Genomic DNA, 16,579 nt, shown 5'->3' with positions numbered 1-16,579 from the left:
CAGAGAACCCATGTTATGATAACTGAAAAAGCATACGATTCTAGAACATTCTGCAACCAGACGTTGGGCACCAGGATGCCTCTGTAGGCAAGGTTCCTCTGGCTTTTCAGCTTGCTTCCTCTGAGAAATTTCATATGCTGATTCTTTTCAATTATCTGTCAATTTTCAAAATGCAAATAGAAACATGCATGTCATCACTTTGGTACTCACCAGCTGATTTCCTCCGCGCACCCAGACCATAAGTGAATGTAGTTCAATATGTTCCCTTCCCTTTTTTAAGTGGAGTTAATATTACTGAGCAGATTTTGGTCAGCTTCCAGGAACCCAGTGTGTAGAGAGGCAGCATTTTATTTTAGAAGCACAAGTTGGTTTGAAAAATGTGAACTTAGCCCAGCTATTTCTTTGTTTCATCTTTCTTGCTAGACATATTTTTCTAAAAAAAATTTTTTTTCATCTAAACACACACACACACACTTTTGGCCAAATTATGATGACTGCTTAGAATGTTTTTAATTATTTTACATGCTCACAATACAAAAATCATGAAGAAAGAAGGAAAAAATGGCCTAGACAATAACCAGTAATAAATATTTTGACCTGATTTATTCTCATGGTCTTCTAGACATGTACACTTTATACAGTTGAGTTCACTGTACTTCACCCTTAACCTCATCAATAAATATTTCTTTATATCATTAAAATTTCCTCATTTACATAACCTAATGTTTATATATAATACTTTCCCTAATCATTCACCTATTTGGGGGCACTTTTTTCCTCCATAATTGCAGTAATGCTTAAATAAACCAATTCATGGAAAATAGCTCTCCATGTTGGATTACTTTCTTAGAATGGGTTCCTGGAAATAGCATTACTAAGTCAAAGCACCAACATATTTAATGTTCCTGACACATATTGGCAAATTGCCTTTCATAAAAATTATTCCAATTTACCCTCCTGCAACGAGCATGTAAGAGTGCCTGTGTCACGGCCTCCCCTTTGTTGCAAGATTTTTTTAAATTTCTGCAAATTTTAAAGATAATAAAAGATAGTAACTTCTACCCGAAATGATTTTTGAATGTACACCAAGTAATAGATTCATTTAAAAAATATTTTCACTCATCAAGAAATTTCTAAGCTTACCTCCAGGATGTTTTCTGACCAGTGGATGCTATAAACCTGTGATGCATCATCATACATAGTAGACTGTGTTGTTAGAAAACCTGTTAGTTTTTTTTTTAATTAAAATATAGCTGTTTTACAATGCTGTGTTAGTTTCGGGCATGAAAAAAAAAATATATATATATATATATATATATATATATAATTTTTCTTCTTTTCCATTGTAGATTTTTACAAGAAGTATTGAAGTCTTTCTAGTCCAGGGATTATTTCACAGAAACAGGGGTGATACTACTTTTTTGTTTAAAATGTAAGGCAGCTCACACCAGATTCTAAACATGATTGAATTAGGGCATCTTTAAGAGTAGAGTTTCCATGACCTCATGTTACCCGGCTTGGTGCTTTGCAAGGGGAGAAGGTGAATGGTGCCCTTGGTACTTGGACAGACACTCTGAGTCCAAGAAGGAGAACTGAGAGACGTTTGAGAATCTGGTTTCAGTCTTTTTGAGATTTTGCCATAAGAGCCTTAAGAGAATGTTCAGCTCAACAACCAGAGAGGCAGTGAGGAAAATGCTCAAAGGAGCAACAATCACAACAACACAACGAGAACACACAGGAAAAAGCTCCTCACGCTGAGAGACGTGCCAAAGGCCACACGGAGGTCATTGAAAAACACCTTCGTGTTCTGCTATATAAGGTCAAAGGGAAAGATTCAGTCAATAAATGCTGCTTTGGTTTAACGTGTATTATTCCCCCAGGCTACTATGTTTTCCAAGTTAATAAAGTCCACCCTATTCCTTGATGTTTTCTGCAAGACACTGAAGTTTCCAGCTAAGAAAAAGTTGGCATACAACCGTCCTAAAAGATCTCCAAATAGCTCGGTAATGGACGGTGGATTTTTGTGGTCAGGGGAAAGATCACTCTTTGAACAGATTCAACCTACAAATTATCAACTAAAGTGTCTCCATTCATATGACTCTAATCATTTATATTTCACCAAAATTACCAGCAGTAGTGAATAGGCATTCCTGCACCACAGATTATTCAAAGCCAAAAAGGGGACAAAAAAACACAAGAAAGAAAGAGAAAGAAATCCAAGAACCACCAACTAAAGGAAGCACCCACCCTCGCCCTTCCCCAAATCCTCAATTCCCTTAACTGTCAGATTTTTAAAACTGAGCACACCCTTCTGAGATGATGGCATTTTTCCTTGTAAGACTATTCCTTCTAGTGATCAGTTCCCCGCTTAATGAAGTGTTCCCTAAATTAAATCTACCCTTTCTGAAAGGTTACTCCCCAAACAAAATGAACAGGAAAATGCCTCTAGTCCATATAAATGTCAACCTGCCCTCCAGTAAATCTGTTTTAATCACTACTTTTAAGGAAGCAGCCCGGTTGAATAGGAGGGAAACTCAATTACTCTGTATACCAAGACAACTGTCAGAGCGGGTCACAGTGTCTTTCAGAAGAGCCTTCCTCCGGAGAGACGCAGGATGCGCTCGATCCGCGAATGACCCGTCCTTTCGCTTTTTCAGGCTAGAGTGCCGCGTCCCCCCGGCCGAGAGAAGGGACGAGAACTGGTATCCATTCAGGGCTCCCTGTGCTCAAGCTCTTTCTTGTACATTTTCTCGCGACTTCCTTACCACAAGATTATTATAGAACCCTTTCCCCTCTGTTTACAGAAGTGGAAAGGGGGTCCCAGAGGGGTCCAGTCCACCTTCAAGGTCACCAGGCCAGAAAGGGAAGAGGTGAGGCTCGCACCCAATTCTGTACGATTCCTCCAGCTAAGAGGTGCCAACCCTGTTTTCAACTGAGCTTTATAAGCCTGTTTAAAAGAAATAGTCAGTGTGGGGGGATGAATCAGTCAAATGACTCTTAATAGAAGATTTGGGCAAAACTGGCTTCCCTGACACTTAGAAACATGATCTCATCACTAGAATTCCTGATGTCTGCAGAAACTAAGGAATCCGTAGACCTAGGAAGTAGGCTGAAACTAAAAGTAAAGCTGGCCGACCGCAAACCAGCTTTTCAAGGTCGGCCCAGCAGAGCTATAAATGACCACTCCAGAGAACTTTGGTTGGGAAACTTCAAACAGCAGATACCTCTTGACATTGATTCCAAATAAGCGTGTGCCTTGGATTGGGTTTCGGCAAAGGCGTTCATATGCTCTGCAAAGCTAATGTGCAGAGGCAGCCTTCAGTGCTTATGTTTTTTGGAATTAAGTTGCATGACTGTGCCTTGCTCTCTAAAATGTGTAAATGTGTAAATTATGCTCAAACAGATTGCCGATGCAAGTTGAAGAAATGAAAAATATGGTGCACTCTCACGGTAAGGCTGCAGGGGCGTGGCTGGCTGCCTGATGTTAAAGGCAGCCTCCAAGCTCTCCATTCTTGGGGGTTCTCGGAAGGATTATTAGAAACGAGTGGTAAAATGAAAAGTAAGCTCGATGGCTTTTTCAAGGGCCCAGTTGCATCTGAACACGATCTCTTTAACTGGCACAAAAGGAGTTATGTAAATTATGTGTGTTCTGTAAGTTCTGTTTCCAAGTCATATTTAATTTCCCCAGTTCACCATATCCTAACAGAAATACCACCATCACATGCCAAGTCTTGATCCCTAAGATGCTAAGAATAAAAAGGTAAGGAAATGCCCCTCCATTTCATTAACTCCAGTGGGGTGTGTGTGTGTGTGTGTGTGTTTGTGTGCACACGTGTGTGTTCCAGTTACTCATTTTAATGTTGCCTCAGTTTATTGGGATGAGGAGACTAATCCCATCTATGGAAATGCCATGAAACCACATGATAGCCCCTTTCTTCAAGGAAATGAAAAGAAACACTCACACCCTCTAACATTTCAGAGGCTGAAAAGGAAGAGTGAATGCCAACCTTTTTTGTTGCCCAAGACTCTCATGAAAGGAATAAATGATGTGAAAATTGTACTGGGTCAATAATGACTTTGTGAGTCGTCAGAGCCAAAGACGTCACTTGTGACTGATGAGTCATATTGCTAAAAGACACCTGGAGTCCGATCCTTTCTTTGGAAAACCAAAAACACCAGTGCCTTCCTGAAATCATACGTGGAGTTTGCTAGAACATACCCTAAACTCCTACTGACTCCTTGTCTCCCGTTCTCCTCGGTACAGGTTATTACTTGGAGAGTTAACAGAATTATTTTGCAAATGGAGTCAGATCATATTTCTTCAGCTTCCAAAAATGTTGCAAGAATTAGTTATGTATGAGTCCTGTTTTAAATGAAATGGATAATGAACATTGCAAATTTTTCTAAAGGTCATAAGTTGCACAATGAAAAGGAGGAAATTTAGATACTACATTTATAGGTAGGTCCTCACTGCTGAGTCAAGAGGCAGAAACATGTTTCTATAGAAACTCTTTGACACATGCAGCCAATTTAATTGGGAAGGAGATCTGGGATAGGAATGCTGAAAATAGTGATGTCTAATTGTGGACAAAGGTTTCAATGGTGTTAAGGAAGCTTCCAGATTTGCAATTTTCATTCTCTTGTTCCTCCCTCCCTTCCCATTCTATTGTTTCCTCTCATTTCCTTTTATCTGCCACCATGAGAAAGAGACAAGATGCTGGAGGTGACAGCTCTGAATTGGCAGTGCCCCGGAGATTTTTTTCCCCTTCTAGTCTTAGTACGGAGCACTGTCTATATTACAAAGTGTAATAATGGATTCATGAAATTAACCTGTACTTCCGGTTAAAGTCACAAAGTAGTCGGTCCTTACCGAGAAGAGGGACAAGCATGTTTGCATCAATTACCCCGGGTCTTGCATGAGATTGGAGACTTGGAACAGAAAGTCCTATTAATTTCTCACAGGCATCAAACAAACCCTGGTATCTCAATGATTATATCAGAAAACAGTGTTGCTGGGTTTGTGCATGAATTCTGTGAGCTGAGTTGGAGGGGCCCCAGATCCAAGCCATAAGGAAGAGCCACAAGGTCTACCATCTAGTCATACCCTCACTATCTCAGTCAGCTGTCTGCAGCCGGGGATTAGTGATGCTTCAAGGCTCTGGACGTTATCTGAAGTCTCCAAGAGGATCTGATCTTAAGCTACCACCATTTACACATAAATATAATTATTATATGAAAATACTTTGTCTCCACATGTTTAACAGTTTTTCTGTGAGTTTCTTGAGATCAAAAACTATGTTTTTTTTAACTTTATTTCTGCTTTAAAAATTTTATATTCTCACCACCTAGCACATTGCCTGTTATTTAATAGGCATTTAACAAATATGAGGCAAATAAGTGGATGAAGCAAAGACTCAAGTCAACTATAAAAAGACTAGTTTTTCTAGAACTCAAGTCCTTTGGACTACTGGTCATTTGAAGCAGTTCTCTGCTCTGTTGCTGTTTTATTTTTTCATGATTTTTTTTTTCTATCTGCAGGTCCTGAATATGGTTTAGTTCACCCAGTCTTCAATTTAAATATCCAAATTAAATCTCAAGGGAAGATCATGAAAATGCGTATATGTATTAAAAATACATCCTATAAATTCTTTTAGTATTTTATTTTGATTGAAGGTAGACAACTGTAAATAACTATTGGAAATGATTTTTGTAAGCTCTGGAGCCCATACTGCGTGGCAGATGTCAGCCTAGACATTTTCATATATATTATTTAATCACTCCTAGGTATGCATATAATGTCAACTTATTCCACCTCCCAATGTCTCACTCCAGAATGAAGGACCATTTCCAAGGTCATGCAGATAGTGGTGGAGCTGGAATTTGAATCCATGTGTGTCATTCTTTGCAACTGCATATCAATATAAAAATGAAATACTCTTTTTAGAATAACTCAAGATTCTGGAGGATCAATCATGAGTGCACCGTATTTACCCAGACGCTCCGTCAAAGAATGCCATTTATCAGGAAACTACTTCACAAGAACTTTAACAATTTAGCTTTTTGAGTGATTGATTTCAGAGTTGACTCTCATTAGATTCGTGCAGGCTATGTTTAGCAAAATGGATTATGTAATCCATTTTTTGAACTGAATTTTTATTAACAGATATATTTTCTAGTCAACTAGTCATGATTGAACTTTTTGATGGCTCCAACTTCAAAACTACATCTTACATAATTTTTAAAGCTGGCACTAAAAATATGTGGAGAAACATAAATTAGCATTTCTGGAGGGGGAAGAATGATGTGTATTATTCAAGTTTTCTCTGGAAGAGTGGTGAAGTGGAGGGACTAACGTAGTGTAATCACTCTGACACTTACCAGCGTATGATTGTAAGCGGGTCAGTTCATCTCCTTAAGCCTCAGTTTTCTCATCTGTAAATCAAGGGTCATAAAAACACACATCTTTTCAAATGGCTTTTCAAATTGCCGTGAGGGCACAGCAGAGGAAAAGGATCTGTGAAACTCTAAAGCAAATGCAAGCTCTAGAAAGAACTCATGAGGCCATGGGCTCAATCTGCTGTCTAGGTTGGCAAAATCAGGTCCAAGTCTGACCAGTAGTACAGTCACCAGCATCTACTAAAGAACTGGTGCATACCTGTCCGTCATTTTGAAGGAGTTAATCAAGATGGTTGCTACCACTGTTACGGATCTATTGTTTTCCATCCTGGAGTCCACCAGTTTTCACTCTCAACCTTGGAAAGTTCAAGAATCTTTATTGAAAAATATTACAGTTATTAACATCATCATAATTACTTTATAGTGATTAAGATGATCATAATTATATTCTCATTCTGTCTTCAGTTTAAAACACAGCCTATGTGGGAGAGGGCCCTGCGATGCCTTTGCAACAGTCAGGCGTGTACCATCCTAACCTGGCACACATCCAGCCGGGGTAATTGCATTCTGCTCACCAAAAACTCCCTGGAGTTTTCCCCAGAGAAGGGCTCCCTCATTTCCTGTTCAGAACCAGCTGTGCCGTGGGGCTGGCAAACAGCTGCTCTGTCGCTACCCAGAGGTGGCTGTGTTTCAACACGGGCTGGAACAAGGCTTGGATGTTTCTGTGGTCAAGGCTCCAGAGAAAACCAGCAGAGTATCCAGGCATTTTCTTTTGCTATTAAAAAAAGAAAAAAGGCTTCTCATGCAACTTATCAGTAGATGCTACATTTCGGGGTTGGCGGAGAGGGAAATATGTCTTTATTTTTGCATGTATTTTGAAGTCAGAAATGCTCATCATTAAAAAAGATCGTGCACCTCCAGCTGCCACATCTTCAATCAGGGAACTAACAGTCTATTTTATTTTAATTGTTCATAGTTAAAGATGACCTCTGGTACCTCCTAATTAATTACTGAGTTTCTTGTAAGATTCTCCAGTTAGAGCTAAAGCTGAGATAAAACCTAGCCCTCTTTCTGAACTGTGATCTTGCAGATGTAGTTTTGAATGAGAACATGATTCTGTTTACACGATGTTTAATGAAAGGGACGATGTAGATGTTTGTGGCTTCATGCAGGCCCTCCCATAAAACCCCATGCAGAAGATGAAACATGACACCCACTTTGCAATCCATCCAAGACTCCTACCCCCAGTCCATACGTTTCATATGTATGTAATCAACTTTTATTGGTTCTTGAATTACATTCTGTGAGCACAGAACTCCCCATTGCCAATTTGAGCACAATAACAGAGCTTGGAAGTGTCATTAATAAATGGCCGTGTGGCTAGAGCACAGCAAAACGTTTATAAAAACTCTTGCTTGTACCAATGCTTATCTTGGTGGGAGCCAAGCTTTAGAGAAAACATTTCACAGAAAAATCAGATGTCAGAGTTAGAACCTTGGTAGACTGAAGTGAGCAAACTTTAATTCCTTCATTCATTCATTCTCGTCTGTGCTGAGTGCTTCCTATGAGCCTGAACACCCATGACCTTGATCTGGCCATAAGGAACTCACACAGACATGAACCAGCCCTAGAAGTCAAGAGGTTATGGAGTGTTATCATCTGAGAGAAAAGCATGTGGTTACAGAGGAACGTTTCTAAAAGCAGGACCACATCATGGTCCAGGACCAGAAATTGCCATTCATCTTGGCACATTCAGGAACTGAATCAGGTTGGAGGAGATGATCCACCCATTGTGCCTGGACTGGACTCCTACTAAACAAGCTCAAAAAGCCAGATATATAGCTACCAATATACTCATCGACTTAGTTTAGATGAGAAATTGACCTGCCAGTGACAAAATCCTCAGGTTGACCAAAATATTCACTCTCCAGAGGCAGCTATACCAAGAAAGTTACTGAAGTTCAAAGGTCCCTTAGTGAAAATGACTGTTGGGGCCCAGACAGTGAGTGGGTGGCTCTGATGTCCAGCTAAGACAGCCTCATGCCAGGGAAACGCAGGGCCAAGGATCACTTTTGCTGAGACAGTTCTCACAGGCCCTACCAGGCCTAGTTGCCTGGACTTCCCAGTTCTTTGTCTTAGGCTGCTCACCTGTCACCAATCACAAAAGTGTTTCTACTGATAAGTGTGACAAAAGCCACCAGGCACCCACCTCTTAAATGATAACTTCATTCCAGCCCTAACTCTTAAGACACTATTGCGGATTCCTTGATTTGGGTGTGAGCTGCACCCAAGTTTCAGTGCACATTTATGGTTTGCTGGGTTTGTGGCTACCAATGGCTAACCCACCCATTGTGTGTGGATGTGACGATTTTAATTCTTAGACACAAATACCGATTCCAAGGTTAGGGAGCACTTGTGATCTCTAGGAGGAACCAGATTTCTGTGCAACCCAAACCTCATCCATCACACACAACCCATAAGCACACGTCCTTGAAGCTGTAATTTTTCTGTTATGTTGCACTGGGTCTAGTTCCTCATTCTTGGTCCTGCACATGGAATTTGCAGGTCATTCACATTTCCCTGGCCCCTCTTTTGCCTTTGACAATTTCTTCATCTATTCCTTCCTCCAAATATTCTTTGCATGTGCCTCTTCCTGAATATTCCTACTGCCGCCGTTGTGATTCAGTTCCTGGCTACTTCCAGACTGATCTTCCATAAACATCTTATTGCCTCTGAATCCAGCCTCCATGTTCATCAAATCACATCCCAGCAGAGACCTATTCATCTTACCCTGTACCCTGCAGCAGAGACTCCGTCCTCCCCAGCCCAAGCTTCAAGTTTACACAACTAACTACACGTGGTCCACAAAGAAGGTCTTTCAGTGTCTGAAGATTCAACCAGTTATGCGGTTAATGAAACCATTTCACTGCTCTGAACATCAGTTTCTAACTGTAAGCTAGGAAAAACAAAGCCGTCTCCTACAGTGGTGGAGAGGACCTGAAGAACACGCTTCCACAGCACAGTTGCACTCCTCAGTTCCTTTCCCCTACCATCCAGTCTTCACTTTCCAACCTGTACCCCATTTCTAAGGCAGACTAGGGTCGACCCCCTTCCTTCCTGGCTGTAAGCAGATTTCCGAGTCCAGTCCCATCACCAGTTTCTCTGGACATCTCTTCTGCATTTCAGTGAACTGGAGTGAATCCCATGTCTTTAGGAAGGATTAGAAGAAGCAACATCCTGTTAATCAGGGGGACTAATGACTAACCATGGAGAAATCTGGCCTTTGGTCTATAGGGAGTGGGGACTCTGTGACGTTTGAATGATGACTCACATTAATAGAATGTGCTACATTCTGAGGACTCTTTACCCCTTAAAAGTGGAGCTAAAAAGGACAATAAGTGAACCCAAGGAAAACGTGCAGCTCTGGGAATTGTGCTGAACACACCAGAGAGAGAATGTTGGCCTCGGGGGCTGTCCACCGCTGCTCACATCGGAGCGCTGTCCAGTGCTGCTCGCGTCCTCTGAGTCTGACACCTACTCTTAAAATGTGTGAGAGTGAAGTTCTTTCAACCAAGCCCTCTTCCTCCTCTTCTAATTTTTTTCTCTTCTTTCTTCTTCCTTCCTAAATTCTTCATATTTGAGTGTTTTGCTATTAGCAGAGCAATTTTATTTAGATGTGTCTTTTTTTTGCTTCTCACTCAATGATGTTGGACAGGTGTAATGCTTCTAATTTATAGACTGGTAGGTCAAAGTTTAGACTAGTCTACTAATTTGTCTAAGGTCACATAGCTAGTAAACAAAGAGCTATGACCCCAATTTTGTCTTCTAACCCTAAGATCCATGGTCTTTCAACAGGGGTCCTTTTATCACCGTGCACTCAGCTACTAACAAATGTTCCAAATTGTAAGCATTCTTGCAACTGACAGTTTTAGGACAAAAATGCCTAAACATTTTCTTTAAAGTGATATCTTATTTAATAGATATAATGATGTATTGCTGAATAATTCATAAATTTATTTTTTCTTTCCAAAGGAAGAAGTAGAGACTTTTATTTTCTGAAACAATTCTTGAACTTGTGACCTTTTGTACCCATGCCTTCTGTATGTTCATAATTCAGGAACACAGGCAGTCTCTCCTTTCTGGCTTGAAGGGTGAATGTCAATCTTTCTTCCAAGACGGCATCTCAGCTGAATATGGGTGGGAGAGGGTATAGCTCAGTGGTAGAGCATGTGCTTAGCATGCATGACATCCTGGGTTCAATCCCCAGTACCTCCATTAAAAGAAGTTAATAAATAAACCTGGTCCCCCCACCAAAAAAAAACCCAAAATAACAAACAAAACAAAAATAAACTGAATATGGACATGAGGTTGTCAGCAGAGCTACCTCATCCCATGAACGGTCTTCTTCAGAGTAATTACTAGCCATTTATTATATCGAGAGTTTTTTTTTTTATTATGATCTTTTCCCTACTGTTGTACCATGTTCTCACTTTCATTTTGAAGAATGATTTTCTATCTGTACTCAGGATACTTCAACGAGAATACACAGTGTGTCTCATCATCCCTACATTTGGATTCTCTGAAACCACTGTTGGCACCCATGATTGGAATCCCACGGGTATTCACCATAGCTTTCCAATCTGAATGGAAAACAGGGTTGGGGAAAATGCAAAAGAAGAAGGATTGTCAAGTCATTGAGGCGAATCTCACACGGAATCAGGATTTCTAGTCAAGGTTACCCAGATTTTTTTTTCCCCAAGACTGGGAAGCAATTTCAAGGAGAAGTAATTTGCCCAAAATCATGAGACTGGTCAGTGGCAGTTGGAAATGTCCATTCACGTATGCATGTTCTCAGGCTTGGAGGTCCCAGAGGGCTCTCTCATCCATCATCTTGCTGTGTTTCATGGTCTTGTACCCCTACATGATCCCTTGTCACTCCCTGTTCCTGGAATGCCCCTTCCTCAGTCCTTTATGTAGTTTACTCTTCCTGATCAGGTCACTGCCCAGATGCCACCTCTTCTGTGACGTCTTTACTGGTCCTCTCCTCACTGCTTCTTTCCTAATTCTGCTTTACATTTGTCTACAGGTAATGTCAACACTTTAAGTGCATTTTAAATGTGTTTGTTACTTCTTGTCTCTATTCATCAGTAAGCTCCATAGTAGGCAAGACTTTTACATAAAGTAGTTACTCAATTTGTATTTGACCAATGAAGGTTGCACAAGTGGGTGGCTGTATAGTTGGTTTCATGCTGTGGAATTGCCAGAATTGCATAAGCTTATTCAATTCATTAAAGGCACTTTAAAATATGAAGTCTCAGTTTGGTTTAGGTTGATTTCCCCACAAAATTCCTACACAGTAGGCACTTAAAAATAATGATCTATGTCTAGGAAGAACAGTTTTGGGTTTTCACCCACATGTCTTGCAGGTGTCTCTCTATGGCCCCACCAGAAGCTCAGTTACCTTGCAAAAGCCAAAGCATCTTGACACAAGCAATTGTGGCTCTCCAGGTGCCAACGTACCTCCAAAAGCCTATCCTCCCACCAGGCCCTGAGGATTTGCTCTGGTATCTCTTAATGGACAGGGGAATATTACTCTGCTGGTGACAGTGAAGGCTGGTGAGTATGACAAGGGGCCAGAAACCAGAGCAGTGGTGCAGACATAGGAACAGGAATGGGGAGCAACAGGTGGGAAGGATGGCCCTCAAGAAGCCCCTGGAAAGCAATACTGAGAAAAAAAAAACTAAAAAGAAAACCAGCTGGAGTTATCACCCACCTAGACTTCAGATTATGCTACAAAGCTACAGTAATCAAAACTGCATAGGACTGGCAAGAAACAAAAACCAAAACAAAAAACCACCAGACACTTAGACCAATGGAACAAAATGGAGAGCCCAAAAATAAACCCACACACTTACGGCCAGTTACTTTTCAACAAAGGAAGCAAGGATATACTGTGGAGAAAAGATAGTCTTTTCAATAAATGATGCTGAGAAAACTGGACAGCTACAAGTAAAAGAATGAGACAGAAGATTTCCTCACACCATATACAAAGATAAGCTCAAAATGGATTAAAGACCTAAATGGAAGACCTGAAACCATAAAACTCCTAAAAGAGAACACAGGCAAAATAGTCTTTGGCATAAATCATAGCAATATTTTTTTTGCATCTGTCTCCTAAGGCAAAAAATATAAAAGCAAAAATAAACAAATGGGACCTAATTAAACTTAAAAGCTTGTGCACAGCAAAGGAAACCATGGCAAAGCGAAAAGACAACCTACAGAATGGGAGGAAATGTTTGTACATGATTGACTGACAACAGGTTACTTATCCAAAATGCATACAACTGAGTATCAAAAAACTAAACAACCCAATCAAAAAAATAGGCAGAAGACCTGAATAGACGTTTTTCCAAAGAAGATATCCAGATGGCTAACAGGCACATGAAAAGATGCTCAGTGTTGCTAATTATTAGAGAGAAACACACATCAAAACAATGAGATATCACCTCACACCTGTCAGAATGTCTATCGTCAAAACGTCTTCAGAGACAAATGGTGAGGCTGTAGAGAAAAAGCAACCCTTGTACCTTGTTGGTGGGAATATAAATTGGTGCAGCCATTATGGAAAGCAGTATGGAGTTTCCTCAAAAAACTGAAAATAGAAGTACCATATGCTCCAGCAATTCCGCTCCTGGATATATATCTGGAAAAAAACAAAAACACTAACAGAAAAAGATACACACACCCCAGTGTTCATAGCAGCACTATTTACAATAGCCAAGATACGGAAGCAACCCAAGAGTCCATCAGCAGACAAACTGATAAAGAACATGTGTGATATATACATATGTATGTGTGAATATTACTCAGCCATGAAAAAGAATAAAATAGTGCCATTTGCAGCAACATGAACAGAGCTACAGAATATTATGCTTAGTGAAATAAATAAGATGGAGAAAGACAAATACTATATAATATCACTTAGAAGTGGAATCTGAAGAAAATTAAGCAAATGAATGTATATAGCAAAACAGAAGCAGACTCATAGGTACAGAAAACAAACTGGTGATTACCAGTGGGAAGAGGAAAGAGGAGAGGGGCAAGACAGAGGTATGCGATTAAGAGATACAAACTACTATGTATCAAACAGATAAGCAACAAAAATATACTGTGCAGCACAGGGGATTATAGCCATTATCTTATAATACCTTTCAATGGAGGATAATCTGTAAAAATACTGAATCAGTACACTGTATACCTGAAACTAATGTAATATTGTAAAGCAAGTATGTTTCAATTTTAAAAAATAAACAAATAAATTTTTTAAATAAGAAAATATAAATGAAATCATGCAGTTGAAAAAAAAAAAAAAAAGCCCGTGGGAAAGGAAGTGAAGATAATTGGGAATGACTTCGCTGTTTTGTCTGCTTCCCTGTACGTGCCTCCTGACTCGTAAATCACCATAAAATGTTGGGGAGTCTGCTATTAAATTGCAACAGATATCAGAAAACGTTTACTTTGACCTCATGTCTGCATTGAGAGGTCATGCCTCCTTACTGAGTGCATTTCCTCATCTGTGAAATGGCCCTCATTCTTGCCCCACCTAAATGAGGAGTGCGGGGAACTGGTGAGCTGGCTTCCTACATATGTCTTAAACCGTGAAGTCCTGCACAAATGCACAGCTTCACTTATCAGTCACAAAATCTTATTAAATGGTGTCTTGCTTTGTTTGGTTTAGTTGTTCAGGACGAATTGTTTATCCTGATCTTGCATTCTGAGAGCTCACAGGAATTTTAAATCTAATTTGATTTCTCTGATTTTGGCTTTTCCTTGACTTCTTATTTCAAGAGTGAAACTAAAGGAGGATCTATTTCTCTTTGGTTTCAGGTTCTAACAGCAGGGCTTTTTTTGCATTCTGATTGCAAGCACAGCCTAACAAAGCCATATTTAAAGGCAGGGAAATGTCACTTACATGTTAAAAAGCTCACAGAAGCAAGTCTGTCTCTGCTGAATCTTTGAAGACGCTGCTTAATAAAACCGAGAGATCTTTCTGACGCTGTCCAACAAAACCTCTGGTAGATTTGCTCTGTGCGTATTTTTGACGATAGAGATGAAAGAGGGGAGGGAGGCAGTGTGCATCACAACAATCGTTTTTCATTACAGTCAGATATCCTCAAGCTTTAGTGCCATGGAGTCAATCAGAAAAGATGGGGTATTAATTACGAAGGTACACTTCAATTTATCAGCAAAGGATATCAAACAGGCCAAACGCCACAGCTTTTCATATAATTTCTCTCTTCCTTGTAGGGAGGCACGTAGCAACGATTTGCAAATTGCCTCCTCTGCAAAATGAAGGAGGAAAAACATACACACACAACACACAATTAAAAGCCGATAAGCATCGGGCGATGTGTCACATTTTCAGCAGAAAGCCAAAAGTGGAGGTCTTAATCTCCGGGGTGGGTGTGCAGTGAGTACTCGCGGAGACCTCCCTTGATGTGACTACTTAACTCCTATTAAAATTAATAGGGGTCAGGCTTGATCATCAAGGGAGAAAGGGCCTCCTGGCGCGCATAGGCTTCACGTAATAAGGATTTGGTGATTACTATATTATTTGGCCATTCATTTTCAGGTTATCTTGTAAGTGTATGCTTTTTGTGATCTTTGGTCCAATTATAAAGAATAACATGTCACGTAGGATCTATTTTTATTAAAGCAGCCTTCTTCTCTTAAGCATATAATTTTAGAGGGCATAGTGACAGGATCTCAATGCAAAGAACTTGAAACTCCCCCTCCCCCAAATAAATCATGTTAGTTACCATTTCTAAACTAGGTCTACCTTCATGAGACCTCTGACCCAAAGATTTGGAGAGCGTTAGTTCATAGAGAAACTCAACTCAGACATGTCTTAGATAACAGAAGGAGAAGGTAAGTTTGCTTGAAAAAGTGACATGATCATGGAGTCACATAATAAATGTGAAAAACCCAAGGTGGAAATCACCCCCCCCAAATCTTTGAGGTTCAGTTTACTCTTCTATGAAATGGGTGTAAAATCACCAGCCTCAAGGTCATTTGAAAGAAGACCACATTTGTATGAAAGTGCTGGTAACAAAGCCGTGTCAAAGGACACGAAAGTCACCCAATATCACATAGCAGTGTACCGAGGAGGATCAAGAACAAGAGTCAGAATCCATCAGCAATTTTTTAGTGGATTCCATAATTTGAATTTTAATCCATTAAAGAAATTAGAACAACAACAACAATAAATAAATAAACATCATTCTGTAGGAGAAAGGACGTCTTTGAAAAATTTTAAACACCTTTGCTGTGGTATGATTCCTGTACAGTAAACTACACATACTGCAGATGCACAATTTGTGAATTTCGATAGATGTGCACACCAATGAAAAGACATTTTTAAAGGCACAGTGACGAATAGGACGCTCCTGTGACACAAAGAAAATTACCACCATGAAATCATGCTGCGTCTCTCTCTTGTTTTCCTCATTTCGCTGCAGACTGGTGAGAGAGACCTCTCGCACTCCCTCTGGACCATGGTGAGCATTTAGGAGCCTCTGCAATAGGCCACCACGGCAGCCCAGTGCCATGCACAGGTTAAGTAATTCACAGAGACGTTAACAATTAAGCAAGCAGGCGTGGTTTAGTCTTACTTTACTTTCTTATTTGAAAATCAAAACATTGCGCTCTGACCTACGAATGAAAGTGTTCGCAAAACATATATCTGATAAGGGGTCAATATCCGAAATATATAAGGCACTCATACAACTCCGCAGCAGAAATCATCATCACCATCATCTGAATAGAACATGGGCTGAGGACTGGAACAGACATTTCTCCAAAGAAGACACACAATGACCTACATGAAACAATGTACAACATCACCAGTCATCAGGGGAACGCAAATCAAAATCCCAGTGAGGTACCACCTACCAGCTTTTAGAACGGCTATTTTCAAAAGAGATAAATGCCAGTGAGGACATGGAGAAAAGGGAACCCTTTTGCACTATTAGTGGGGATGTAAATTTGTGCAGCCACTGTGAAAAACAGCAGAGAGATTCCTCAAAAAATTAAAAACAGAGCTACCAAACGATCCAACAATCTTACCTCTAAGTATGCAAAGTAAATGAAATTGCTATCTTAAGAGAAAATCTGCACTATCATG

This window comes from Camelus dromedarius, chromosome 5 (genome assembly GCF_036321535.1).
Source record: "Camelus dromedarius isolate mCamDro1 chromosome 5, mCamDro1.pat, whole genome shotgun sequence".
In the NCBI taxonomy this organism is placed as follows: domain Eukaryota; kingdom Metazoa; phylum Chordata; class Mammalia; order Artiodactyla; family Camelidae; genus Camelus; species Camelus dromedarius.
The sequence above is the reverse complement of the archived record's forward strand: the minus strand, read 5'-3'. Positions refer to the sequence as shown.